Source organism: Choloepus didactylus, chromosome 14 (assembly GCF_015220235.1).
Source record: "Choloepus didactylus isolate mChoDid1 chromosome 14, mChoDid1.pri, whole genome shotgun sequence".
Taxonomy (NCBI): Eukaryota; Metazoa; Chordata; class Mammalia; order Pilosa; family Megalonychidae; genus Choloepus; species Choloepus didactylus.
Window position 1 is genome coordinate 79867181 of NC_051320.1, and position 14891 is coordinate 79882071.

Here is a 14891-nt window from a genome sequence, read left to right on the forward strand (position 1 = left end):
TGTACTGGATTAGAATTGGAGACATTGGTATGGGAACTCATGTTTAGCTTACTATAGATACAAATACTTACACAGGGAAATATTTTTAAAATGTATATATAGATGGGTTAGTATACACACGCAAAGCTGAAAGGACCTAGAAGCAATGACACTCAAGTAGGAACAAGCACATCTGGCACCTAGATGTTGGTTCCTAATACTATTCTCCAATAAAAGGAACTGGAGCTCTTTGGAGAAATGGCTGATTCTAGGACTGGTGCAGGAAATATTGAAGATGGGTCTGGTGCAACTTGTTCCAGAATGTCAGGAAGTACTATAACAAACAAACAAACAAACAACAACAACAAAAAACTGCCACAATGTGTGTAATCCATTTTGATATAAATAAATGATTAAATAAATAAATGAGGGACAATCGATAAATCTCCTGTGCAGAAGAATTCCAAATTATTTATGTAGATACTTTGCCCTCAAGGAGGTGGAACCAAAGCTCCTTGCTCCTTAAGTGTGGGCTGCACATGGTGACTTCCTTTTAATGAGTGCAGTATGGAAAGGGGGATCAAAGAGAGTAACTTTACAGTGGAGAAATATGCCAACTGGTGAGCAAATCCTATAGGCTGTACCTTCAGAATATATCCAGAAGCTCACCATTTTCACCACCTCTGTCTCTACCATTCTGGCCCAAGCCACTATTGTCTCTTGATTGGATTTACAGGTCTCACTGCTGTCCCCATCCCTTCTCCTCTGTAGTCTATTCTCCACTGAGCATCCAGAGTGATCTGAACAGCATTTTATAAGGCTCTCCACAGTCTGGCCTTACCTGTTCTCTGGTCCTATCTTTTTTTTTTTTTTAACCATAGAAGAATATTTATTGACACGGGAAAAATGTTAATATAATTCTATATGAAATATACAGGTTATAAAATAGTATGTACTGTTTAATACCATTTTTGTGGAAAGAAAAATATCCATATATACAAAGTCATGCATAGGGAAAAAAATATAAGGAAGTACATGTCAAATGTTAATTGTTATCTCTGGATAGTGGGATTGGTGGTGAGTACACAATTTTTCCAATAAATTTCACTTGCTGTCTTAGTTTCCTAGGGTACTACTTCCTAAGGTACTACAAACTGGGTGGCTTAAAACAACAGAAATTTATTGTCTCTAGTTGTGGAGGCTGGAAGTCTGAAATCAAGGTGTGAGCAGGACCGTGATCCCTCTGAAGCATGAAGGGGAGAAGCCTCCCTTACCCCTTCCTGGCTTCTAGTGGTTTTCTGGCCATCCTTGGTGTTCTTGGTTTGTAGCTGCAGCACTTTACTCTCTGCCTCCATCACCACATGGCCTTGCCCTTTATGTCTCCCCTTCTTCTAAGGACACTGGTCATATTGGATGAGGAGCCTGCCCTACTCCACTATGACCACATCTTAATTTAACAAATTTTGTCTATGACAACCCTATTTCCCATTAAGGTCATATTCTGAGGTAATGGGGGTTAGAACTTCAAAATATCTTTTTGGACAACACAATTCAGTCCTTAACATTTGCTCTTCAAAGAGTACCTGCTTCATGCTACTCTTTCTTGGTTGTTTTAAGTTTGATATAATTTCCTTCAAATAGGCTTTGTTTCATCACATACACTTCCAAAGCATATTTTTGATGCAGCTACTGCTATTCTCATTTTAAAAAGTAGATGCTACTTGCTCTTGTACAGGCCTGTGGAGTGTATTTTTAATTAACAAATATATACTGTGAATATACTATAAAATATGCCACAGCATAAACCTGGCTATTAGAAAATTATTATTTGGAGAATTTGAAAATCCTCTCATCAAGGAAAGTTTTAAATAGAGAGAAACATACTATCATTAGTTAGACTCTCCATAATGGTAAAGTATTAAATAACTCAGGATTTAGAATTAAATAATTTTGGATCTCTCTGTATTACTAGCTCACTGACTTTGGGCCAAGGAGATGAGGTTTTTTAGTCAATAAAAAGTGGGTAATATTTTTTGTAGAAAGAAGCAAAAATAATGTTTCTTAAAAAGAAGGGAAAATGAGATCAAAGATGTGAAGGGCACTTTGTTTTCTGTAAAACCCTAAATAAATGTTAAACAAAGCAGCAAGAAATAAATTTAAATTTGGTGCTGCAGAAAAAATAACTTATTTCTTTTTCTGTAGCACCGAAGTCTTATTGTTTTATATCTCCGTCCACAGGTTTCACATGCCAAAATTGTGAAATTATGTTTTTGTTTAAAAATGGTCTCTCACTTCTTTAATTATTTTAACAGTTAATACATAGGACATACTTAACTTTTCATGGAACCTGAAGTGAGTGATCTCTCTCTATATACAGGCCATCCTCTGATGGCTCTTGATAATTGACAACATTAAATACACTTGCAGCAAATATAATTTAGATTTGTTTCTCAAAATCCACACTAATATAAGACTATTTATTAAATTCTTATTAAAAATATCAAGTAAGGATATTGGGTTTCTCAAAGGTAAAATATCAGAGCACAGAAAAAATATCTGCCTCTCTGTTTGTTCTGATGCTTTCTATGCTCTAGCACCACCCCATAGTTGACCCTTAATTTCTTTTCCTTCTTTTGGGAAGGTAGTCTCATGTAAATCTGTAATCAAGTTATAATTTTTAATAATTGTTTGTAATCATATCTCAAAGTGAACAGCTAATTACTTATTATTATATCCAAAGATAAACTTATTGTCTAAATGCCTGGAGGTAAGTTGAACAACTTACAAATGAAAGAACAAACATAAAACACTGATGAAACCATTGATAAGATTAGGAAAAAGAGGTGTTTTCTTTTGTTTCTCCAATCAAATGGTTTGTTCTTACCCTCCACAAAATCAAGGAATTGAGAAAGATGGCTGGAATGCAGTGGGAAACTTGCATCAAATTTATATAATTGTGCAACATACTCCTGCCCTATATCAGTGTCATTTTGCCATCCTCTATTCAAGCTATAAATGTTCTGTTAACCAGCAGAGCTTCTAGCATAGTTTTAATTCCATAATGAAGATCACAAAAACAGTACCTCCTGGTTGTTGAAAGAAACCAGAATGTTAAACTGAAATATTTTAGGGGTGGGAGGAGACTACCAATACCACATATTTATTGCTTTATATTACAAGAATTAAATAAAAAAAGGCAGAGACTAGAAAATCACTTTTTAAAATTTCACAATCACCAATTTGCTACAGAAAATGAGGCAAAACATTTATGCTAACAAATACATTAGGTGAGTTACCACCTCAGCACATATCTGCTAATGGAAATTCCTGGATTTTCAATCAATGAAGAGATTTATAACATACATACGTATGAACTAAAATCACAAACAGCAGCTCTCCAAGATCAATCTTCAATGTGCTCCTATTCCAATACGCTATAAAGAGCAGTAAAAGGCAATATTCATTTAACACACTGAGAATCCAAATGACAAGATATCAGGTATTTATATTCCTCTAGAGACACTCCTTCCCCGCCTAACAAAGGCGCTTGACATGTAGCTGAAATGGACAGTTAACTCAGGTACTGCCCTGGGCAACTGTTACCTTCCTAAAATCAGATGAAGAGGTGATTTAGTCCAATCACTCCTTCTCAATTAGCCTGAAACACAATGAATATATCATAAGTTCTCTATTTTTTGGCAGATGATATAACCAAAGAAGAAAAGATAATGTTGGTGTCCACAATGAATTGGCGGACTTGAGCAGTCAAGCCCTCTTCTCTCTGCGCAATATATTCCTTGAAGACTGTGTAATTTGTATTTAATTATAGACGAATTAACCTTTCATAGAGTTTCAGGCACTAAGGTTCACTCCTCTTCTTGTCTTTTCTTAGTTTTGTTCTTTCCCAAAGCCTTAGATGATTTCTCCAGTGAATTTGTATAATTCTTCTCTACTAGTATGTTTCTGGCACAGTTGTTGACATGTTTAAAGCGATCTGGTCCTAGCAGAATACCTCCATACCAGCGTGATACTACCACCATGACCTTCCTCACATTCAAAATCTCCATGAGATGGAGAAGACGCCAGCCAGCTGCTGTTTCCCCATCATCTTCACAGCCCTGTAAGAAGGTCTGTTTATCCTCACAACATATTCTGTAGGCATAGATGTTGTAGGTAGCACTAGCTATTTTCTTATTCTCATACAATTTGCCAAGAACCATTTTCACCTGTTTAGGACAAACTACAAGAGCTAAGTGTGCCTGAAAAGTACTTCTTCGGTCTGTGATAGGAATGCTTGATTTTCACTGATCTCAAAATCCAGTGCTTTAACTGAATATTCTGGCTGGCAAGCTAAAATGAAATCATCTTCACACTCAACATCTTCCTCTTCAGTTTTCTTCTTTACTTCAGGGCCTGGTTCTGCCTTATGAGATTTTTGTATTAAAACATCTCTTATTTTCTCCACCCATAGGTAGAGAATACTTTCACCAATATTTTGTATATATATTTCCTCAAGGCTATTCGATAAATCCACTCGTTCTTGCCCATTAAGCCAAGGAGATTTCAGGTCATAAATAGGTGGGGCTGTCTCTGGACATTCATTAGGTAGCATCACCTGCAAGCCAAGTGTCCATTTGGGGTCATCTTTATTGTCATTAATTTTAATATAGAATATTTTGGCAGAGTTATCCATGGCACACCACTCCTCGCCATATATAGCTGCCATTGCTTCAATTTCCTCATTCTGCCTCCGGTTGCTGCCTGGGTCTCTCTCAGCCATGTGGCCCTGAGAGCCTCTGGCCCCATCTCTTGACTCCCTTCCCTCTCTCTCTGCATTCCAGCCATACTCACCTTCTCTTGCTCTTTCTTGAGCATACTAAGCAAGCTCACACCTCAGGACCCTTACACTTGCTGGCTCCACTTCCTGGGACATCCTCATCTCTATTTAGAAACACCTGTGTCACTTGCTTCCTCTCTTCCTTTAGGTCTGTTATCAAATATCACCTTTCCAGATACTCCTTCCCTAACCACCTTGCAGAAAATAGCAATCCATTCTGCACTTTCACCCCATCGCTCTCCATTCCCTTCATCCTGGTAGTTTTCCTCTAGCACATATCACCATCTGATCTGTCTCCCCCAACTAGAAGATGAGCTGCATGCGGGTAGGGACTTTGTTTTGTTAACTCATGTAGCCTTGGAACCTTAAAACCTAGGGCCCTGGCAAATGATCGGTGATCTGTCGATATTTGTCTGGATCAAAGTTCTGGGTATCCTTTCAGACTCAGACTATATGTCACTGCCTAAGGAAAGCCTGACCTGACTCTTTGTACCCTGGGCCACTAGACTGGCTGGCTCCTCCCTCACTGCTCCCCAGGCCCTGTGCTCAGAGCTTTGTAACTGCAGTTGGTCTTTCTGTCCCAAACTTCCTCGGCATGGACAGGGTCTTCCTCCTTCTCTTCCTATCCCTGGGGTCTAGCACACCTGACACATGGAAACACTTTACTGATGCAACAACATGACGTAATTTGTGTGAAAGTGCTCAGTAAACATCACCCACCCAAGAGCCATTCTTTTATTTATATTTTAATTAAAATTGATTCATTGTACTTGTCTGGAACTGCTAGCTTGCTTTCTGTCTGCTGCTAGGGCTTTATCCAACCCTTATCTATTTAGCACATCTTTCCATGTCCCATTTCCTCCATGCTCCCAAAATAGCAAGACAATTTGCTCTGACTGATGCCACTTCTCTGTAATGAATGGCAAAGTTCCTGGGTTTACATGGCTGAGTTCTCTGGGCTCAGGTGGGGTTTGGGAGGGACCCTGGGGGCTCCAGCAGCCACAGCTGGCAGTGCTCGGTATAGACGAGAGGAGGTGGGGGAAGCGGGGAAGCAGTCTGTATAGGGGCAGGCATGACGCGGGCCACTGTCACTGCAGCTGAGAGAGCAGTTTCTCCACCTGCTCTGCGGTGACTGTCATTGGTGGCCCCATACCTCTCAGGATTTGGATCGGCATTTTCACGAGATCGCTCCATTGACAGAAAACTCCACAACATATTATGCAAAAAGTTCCACTGGAATCGGCATGTGAAATAAGCTTCCTAAGCTTTGTTTTCTCTACCAGCCCCTGCAAAGGAAATGAAATTATCTCAAATGAGATTGATTTTTTTCTCCCTTTCTTAAAAAGCTTTATGAAAAAAGAATTGTCAGCCATAGTAGAGACTGATGAATTATTTTGATTCTTTTCCTAAGCAGATTCATCATTCTAAATGCAATTAAAGGAGAGAAAGAAGGAGGGAGAGGGAGAGAACGCAAGTGCACTACAGAAATCATTTTGGTCTTGTGAAGAACTTAATGCTCTAATTTGTTTTAACATGCTTTATTATTATTATTTTTAAGAAAACAGAGGGTGTCCTTTAAGAAATCAGGCTTGAAATTGTTAAGTCACCTTGTGCTCCTCTCCCAGAAAGAGCAAGTCTTAGAGAGAATGAAAAGCAGCTGGAAGGAGGGAGGGAGCTGCAGAACCATTACCTGGTCTGGGCCCCAGGCCTCCCGGGGACCCAGAGAGGCAGGACAAGGCCAGCCAAGCTGGAAGGCCACTGAGAATTAGGGCAGTGGACTTTAAGGGACTTTTGAGGAATTTTGTTCCCCAGTGTGCTATTGACTCTTTAGAGGCCAGTTATAAGCTAGAGTAGATAGAGCCAAGGTCCTCAGAGGAACCTGACCCAGTCTTTGCATCCGAGGCGGTTAAAAACAGGGCAATTGATTAAGTCCTGGTTCCTCATTGCAGTCCAAGCCTCTGACCTGCCCACCAGCTCCCAGAGCCGCCGTCCTGCATTTCACTCTTCCCGGACTTAGTCTCTTGACAGTGCTGCTGCAAGCAGCAGGGTGGCAGGTGGAACCACGGGGGGCCTGCGGGGGCTGGTGTGTGACCTCAGGTGAACTACCCTCCCACGCCTCAGCTCCTCATCTGTAGGTTTATCCTGGGGATCAATGAGTTCAGGTTTATTTGGGATAGTGCCTGGCACACAGGGAGAACTATGTGTGTATGAAATAAAATGCTGCCTTTCTTTTTTGGCCGTGTCCAAATTTTATTTTTCCTATTCTTTTTTTTTCTATAAACTTTTAACTTTAAGTGCTTTTATTTTAAAAGGAAACTTTCAAAAAAAAAAAAAAAAAAAAAAGGAAACTTTCAACACTGAAAATGGAAAGCCAGTATTACTTGCTGTAAAAATGAAGGGAAGTGTAAAAATAAACACAATGAAAACAAAACAATGTTACTGAATTCTAGCTGGATGTTGTGGCCTGTTTTAGGCAGCCCCTGGCCTCCTTCTCACAGTTAAAAAGTGAGATTAGCAAAGGCTGAGAGCCTTAAAGATACAGTGGCACCAAAATGAAAGTTTTCCTTTGATGTAATCTCAAGGATCCAGGGAGGAAGACAATGTATAATAAATTTATTATTATAAGACTCAGTAGTATTTACTATCACCTACGATAATCTCAGGGCCACCAATATCTTGTGGACATGTGCCCCCTACTGTGGGAACCACTCAAGTGTATACTCAGGTGCACGCGCGCGCACACACACACACACACACACACACACACAGGCATACTCATGTATATTGGGAAAATAGAGATTTAAGCTCACATCTCTCCTGCATCGGAAATTGCTTCTCAGGGTCATGTGCTATCCCTCACCACCCCCTGCTGCCAAGGAGCACATGAGGTCTCCTGCACACTCCCCCTGTGCTGGATGCCACTTCCTCTCCACGGGCACCAGGGAGAGATTAAAGGGTTATTGTGGAGCAGGCTGTACTTCTCCTTACTGCTCCATCCCTTTATTTTCTACAATATTACCACCAAGATTGGGGGTATATTAGACTCAACTGAAGGGTTGGAGGTAACTTAAGGGAATCACAAAATAGAAGGAGTAAACCTTAAAGGTATGTGAAAATCATCACACACACACACACACACACACACACACACACACACACATGGCCCAAGGAGAAAGCACCCATAAAACCAATTTCCTTTTTATGAGGTTCCTCTGTGGGGGTCCCCTCTTCTTCCACCACCCCTGAGTTCCTGACTTGGCTCTGCTCCCCTCACATTCTTTCCTTTTCCAAATCAACCAACAACTAACCAGCCAGGCAACCAGCTAATGAACCAACCGAGCTTCTAACTTCCAGTGTATGACATTTAACGACTACCACTGAGATTGGTTTCATTCCAGGACCTATTTATGTCCTTGACCCACAGCACCCATTTTTTTTAAGTTGAGGTTATAGGATAGAGTAGAGGATAAAGTCTTGAATGCCTTCGGTAGGACAATTAGTGTTGGAAGTTGATCCCCAGGTTCTGCAGAGCAGAGAACTTTGATGCTTTAATTCCCACTGAGTGGTCCCACTTCCCAAGTCCCACTGAACACTGGCAGGCAAAGGTAAATCAGGGAAGCTGGCACAAGGGGTTTATGGCCAGGCAGCCTGAAAGTGGCTTCTGCCACTTCAACTCGCATCCTACTGGCCAGCACTCAGTCTCATAGCCCGACTCAACCATCAGGGAGGTGGGAAAGCCACCATCTTGTGAGCCCAGGAAAGGGACAAGGAAAGGTGAATCCCAGCATTGTCTCTGTTTCCCTGCACTGATTTGTTTAAAAACAGGGTGACGGTTCTGCCTGTACCATCGAACAGGGACCCTGCATTGCCTACTTGATAAATCCGATGGTCATCTAACTCTGCTACGGTTTGGGAGCATGGTCTAACACACATCACAGGCTCAAGTCAGGGGTTACAACTGTGCCTGGGTCCTCACTCCGTACCACGAGAGCTGGGCTCCATTGCATGGCATCTGCAGCTGGACTCTAATATCCTACCCCCTGGGAAAAATCTATTATTAGTAACCATGCATAAGTGAGGGCGACAAGTCATTTAACATGGGGCATGTTCATAGAATTACCTTTTACCTTCTACTTATTTACTTGAATGGATCATTTTATTAGAGCCCAGTTTTAAGAAATATAAGTACCATGCCATTTTTCCTCAATTACGATATTTATTTTATTCAAAAAAACACATTAAATTAAAAATAAACAAAATACAGATCAGAGAGAAGAAAGTAAAAACCAACTGTTTGTAGAACTTTCTCCTCCATGCAATTGTCATACTGCTGGGTCCCTATTAGGATGTGGTGGGATGGTGGGGGGAGTTGGGGACAAATGGCAGGAATGCGGAATGAGCCCATGTCACTTATGGCAAAGAATGGGGACATGTTCTTTTTAGTCTGATGCTACAAATGAACTTGTTTGATTTTCCTTTAAGATGGCAGGTATAGATTAAGATGGTATTACTAGGCTGAGTAAAGACAGGATAAGTAAACAAAAGCATGTTTTAATGCCACCTCCAAGCCACCCTTAGTTCTATCCAGGGGAGAGTAAAGAATTAGAGCTCTCGGTGTTCCAACCAGCCGCAGCTCACCCCAAGAGTGGAGAGGGGTGGAGGGCATGGACCGGGTTGTGAGCTGGCCCCTGGGCTGCTGGGTCAGCCTCATCTTCTTGAGGCAGATTTATCAACCATGACATGAACTATGAGCCCTGTTGCCTTGAGCTATGGCAGAGAGAAAGTCATGGGTTCCCCTCTTTGTGGGGCCCATAGAGCATGTTCATGGATCTTATCCAAAGCTGCCGGACATTTAGGGCCACTCTCTTCACAGCTGATTGCTAAAAGCCCATCACTGCCTCACAACTTTTCAATTGTTACTTTCAAGCTACTGCATTATAATCAAAAAGTTACATCATCCTTCTTTTAATTTAAGACCTATAGATTTCAACTAATTTAGGGAATCCTTTGGGGACCTGGGAAAGAAAATCTTAGGTGAATGTGATGTTTGCTTGGAGGACCTTGACCACCAAAGGGGATTGTCCTGGGACACTGACCAATGTACCACACTCTTTCCTTTCTTTTTTTTTTTTTTTTTTGCAAAGCCTTTGATGTCTAAGAGTGTTTTGAAACAGAGTCATTATCTAGTAGATTTGTTTTTCTATTTTAAGGCAAAGAGTGAGCCAAGAGATCCCATCCACATGAGGACCCTCGTGCCCGTCTCATGATGTCTGGTGTATCTTAACAGCCCTTGAAAGGACAAAAGGGGTGTGATTAGTGAAACGTAGGGTTAGGGTTAGGGTTAAGGTTGGGACCTGTTATGCTTACTTGGCTAACTGTGAAGGTTCTGATCTCTCCATGAGAACAAGGTGCATCTGCCCATTTATTCATCAACAAACATTTATTGAGCACCTACTATATGCCAGGTATTGATGACATAGCTGGTGATCCAGGTAGACAAGATGTCATCATAGAGCTTATCAGGTAGGGCCATCAGACAATAAACCAAACAAATAAACAGGAAAATTTCAGATAGTGCTAAGTATAACCAAGGAAATAAAATAGATGTGACAAAAATGACAGGGAAGAGAGAAGAGGCCTGTTTTAGATACAGTGGTCAAAGAAGGCCTTTCTAAAAAGACATCGGAGCTGATAAATGAATATTGAGAAGGAGTGAACATGTGAAAGTGGAGGAAGTGCTTTCCAGGCAGGGGTTCAGCAAGGGCCGAAGCACTGACGTGGCTGCTGCGTTGCTGACGCATGTCTCGCGGGCGTGCGGCCCGTGGGTGGTGGGTCAGGGAAGGCGTGGCATGTTATTTCTTTTAATCCTCCTCCAACCTTGAGATGGAGGCGTCATTATCCTCACAGTGGGATCAGGAAGCAGAGACTGATCTGCTCCTGACTGCAGAGCCAGTAAGGGACAGATCCGGGATCCACCTGTGTCCTCTGTCCCAGGCACGGCGTGGCAGGGAGTGGGGGCAGGGGAAGGACAGACAACAGAGAAAGGCAGAGGCAGATGTGTCTAATCCACAGCGCAGGCCGCTCCGCTCTCCAGGGAGCTCTAGAATCTTTCACAGCGGTTTGCTTGTTTTCTGGGCCAGAGCATCCTCGGTCAGGGACCCAGCAGGGGACAGAAGGCACGCTCAAAATGCAGAATTCAAGGAGATGTTTAGTAAAGAGACTCTTTAGAAGGAAACCCCAAGGGTTAGTGCAGTACCCTCTGAGGCTTGTAACAGCTCTGAGGGATGAGGGGACGCAGCCCGGGACTGCACCTCCTGACGGGACGGTGACCCACAGAACAATCTCTCGCAGCCCATGGTGTCCCCGCAGAGGCCATTGGGACAGGTGTCCTGCCCTGACCTCATGCTGCCCCCCGTCCTTGCCACCTCCTGTTCGGCTGCCCCAGGTGAGTGGACAAAGCAGAACAGCTGCCGACACTCTCCCTTGGGCGTGGGGTTGGGCGGTGCAGTTTTCCTCCCTTTGGCCGTCCTCATGCTGTGGACTGTTTCCCGGCCTCCTTGCCTCTGTCTCCCAGGAGGTTTCTGGCCGTTCTCCCTTGTCAAAGCTTCAGGTACCAACTGGCTCGTGTCGCATTCTCTCCCCTACTAGCTGTTGCTTCAGAAAGGTGACGATGGTGAGTTTACCTGAGCCTGGCTGACTGCAAAGAACCCCCTTCCCCATATGACTTAGGCAAGGCTCATGGGTGCCCCCTTGTTTACCTAAGACAAGGCCAGACACAGACTCTCCAAGTTCCCAAACTTGTCTCACAAATGACTAGTTGAACTGCTTGTCCCCACTGATCATTGGAAGAAAATGCCTGTCAGTCACACTTTGGTTAAGCTTCTCTCCTTTAAGCAAAGGCTTGAAGGAGGAGAGGAAATGAACCATGTGGGCATCTGGAGAAGGAATGTTCCAGGCAGAGGTGATGGCCAATGCAAAGGACCTGGGGAGAAGGCACACCTGGCTTCTTCAGAGAACCATGAGGAGACACACTGGAGGGGAAGGAGCCGGAGGGGGAGGAACTGGAGACTGGATCAGACAGGTTCCAGGCAGCCAGGCCCTGTCAGCCTTCTCAGCCACGGACAGGCTTTAGTTTTCAGTCCGAGAGAAAGGGGAGTCAAGGAAGGGTTTTCAGCCATGGAGTGACAATTGAATTGATGTTTTAAAGGATCACTCTGGCTGTAGTGTTGAGAATAGACACTAGGGGGCAAAAGTGAACACAGGGAGAGCAGTTAGGAGGCTGTAGGAATAACCTGGGAAACTTGGAAGGGGCCTGGTCCAGGATATCAAGTGTGGAGGTAATAAAAAATGGTCATATTCTAGATATAATTATATTCTAGGTATAATTTAAAGGTAAGCCTGACAGGTAAGATTTCTTGGTGGATTGAATGTGGAGTGTGAGAAAAGAGAAAAGCCACTGATAAACTTTTGGGCCTGGGCAACTGGAAAGGTGGAGTTGCCATCAGCTGGGAGAGGCAGGAAGCTGTGGGTAGAGCAAATCTGGGGGAGAAAGTTAGGCATTCAGCTTTGGACGTGTTGAGTTGGGGGCGTCTGTCAGATACTTGAGTGGAGATGTTGGATGGGCAGCTGGGTGTAGACCAAATCTGGCATTTAGGAGATAGGTCTGGGGCACAGATGTAAATTTTGGTATCTTCAGCATATGGATGGTATTGAAAGCCTAGAGACTGGATGGCAGTCATGAGGAGAGAGGGTGCGTGAAGATCCCTGGACCCCTCCGAGATTAGAAATTGGCCAACAGGGGAAGAAGCAGCAAAGACTAAAGCATCCAGTGGAGCAGGATGTGGTTCCCTGGAAGCCAAGTGGAGAAAGGGTTCAACTGGGTCAACACTGTGAACAGATCAAGTAAAAGTTGTGGCTGTGCATTGATCGTGGAATTTAGAAGCATGGAGGTCATTGGTGACCTTGACGAGAACGGCTCTGTGGGGTGGCAGAGGTGAAGAATGGAAAGGGAGGAATTGGAGACAATTATAGATATACAACTCTTTAGAGGAGTTTTGTTATAAAAGGAAGCAAAGAAATGAGGCAGGACTGGAGGGGAAAATGGGCTTTTCATTCATAAAACATATTCATGTTCTATTTTTTTTTTTTTTTTTTGACTCCTTGCAATGATTCTGCAAGTTAGCTAGACTAGGTGCTTATAATTTCCCAGTTTTATAGACAGTGACATAGAGGCCCTGAGTCTGAAAAAATTTTCCCCAAACTCTTGGCTGGTAAGTTAGTTTGGGATCATGAGTCCTCAGGTATCAAATTGCTATGTTATTCAAACAAGAATAATTTGACATGGCCCCAGCTACATAGCAAAAACTTGCAAATATTTGTTTGAATGAGTAGATGCCCTATATAAGTAGGGTAATCATCATATAATTTATCATCCAAGCAAAATATGTTTGAGAGTGAAGAAAGACTCTATTAATAATTGCTCCAAGACAGCAGACACGAACTGGGATTGTTTCAGTAAGTTGTGTCACCTGCTCTTAAGGCCCATCTCCACCTCTCACTTCCTATCTGTTGGTCCAGCCCTTGGCTTACCCTTTCTGAGATGATTTATATTCTAGATTTCCCCATTCCTTTTCTAAAAGTGTCCACCCTATATCTCCTTTCCTCTAGACTAGTGATTTTTAAAATGTGTCCTAAGAACCATCTGTATCAGATTTACCTGGGAGGGGGGCATGGTTAAAATGCATATTGCTGGCCAAAAGAATGCAACCCAGGAACCTGTACATTTAAGCAAGATCCTAAGTGATTCTTCCGCCACCAGGATTTAACCCAACTCTCCTAGACCCTGCTGGCTGCGGCCAGCTGCTGTGGTGACCAGTCATCTGGTAATAAGAGTGATAAGATGATAGGTCATGCAGGTTAATTGCCCTTCCCCACCCTTCCTCTCCACACACGAGTATTTTCCTGTGAAACTGTGGGTGAGACGCCACCGCATCGCAAAGAGTGGCCCTAATGGTGGGGATCGCTACCCCACTTCTTGTGTATTGAGTTGTGTCCCCCCCAAAGGTTATGTTGAAATCCTAACCCCTGATACCTGTAAATAGGGTCAGAGCAAATGGGATTGCTTACATTAAATAACTCGTACTGGAGTAGGGTGGGTCCTTAATCCAATATGACTTGATATTCTTGTAAGGTGGGGAGAAGAGCCACAGACTGAGGGAGGCGATGGGGACAGAGATGGAAAAGCCGCAGCTGCCAGCCCAGGAACGCCCAGGACGGCCAGGAAGCCATCAGCAGCTAGGAAGGGGCAAGGAGGGATTCTACCCTCCGGGTTTCAGATAGAGCCAACACCTGGATTTCGGACTTCTGGTCTCCAGAACTGTGAGACAATACATTTGCATTGTTTAAAGCCCTCCAGTGTGTGGACTTTGTTATTGTAGTCCTAGAGACTGAAGCCTGCTGGGGAGATGTTTTTAAACTGTGGGCCTGGATTTGGTTCTCTCCATAGTGGTATCCATGGGAAGCCGTTCCCTTGGGCCACCCCACGTGGACCTGTCTGGAGGATGTGACCCCCGTCTTGGACAACTCCATCCAGAGTGGTTGCACTGAATTCTCAGGAGTGTCCCACAGGCCAGAGCACTGTTGCCTCCTTACACACGTGCACTTTAGTAGCTGTGAGGCTTGGCTTCATTTTGTAAACACCCACTAAGGTGTGCTTCGGGCCCTACTGGCTCCACTTGTTGCCTGTTGATCCCTCAGGGATGCTGTGTCTCCCCACACAGGCTGACTCTGTGTGCTTCAGATTTTACTTGAAGGTATTGGAGCCCCAGAAGGGTGAGCAAGGCGTTCACATAGGGCCGGGGGTGGTGGTTAGGATGAAAGAGGGAGATTGGTAAAATAAATAAATATATTAAAAATAATGGGAGGCAGTCTTCTCATTCTTGGAACTGGATGTATTAATGAGAACTGTTGGTTTCAATATGTAAATAGATATGGGGTATACACATACATACACACACACACACATGCACTCCATGGCTCTGTCCACAGAGAGGGCCTGGAAGCAGTGATACCCCAG

At 43.4% G+C, this 14891-nt stretch overlaps 1 pseudogene; it reads right to left on the reverse strand.

Moving 5' to 3' along the window:
* Positions 1 to 3838: 3838 nt before the first annotated feature.
* LOC119508893 lies at positions 3839 to 4759 on the reverse strand (annotated as a pseudogene).
* Positions 4760 to 14891: the final 10132 nt, after the last annotated feature.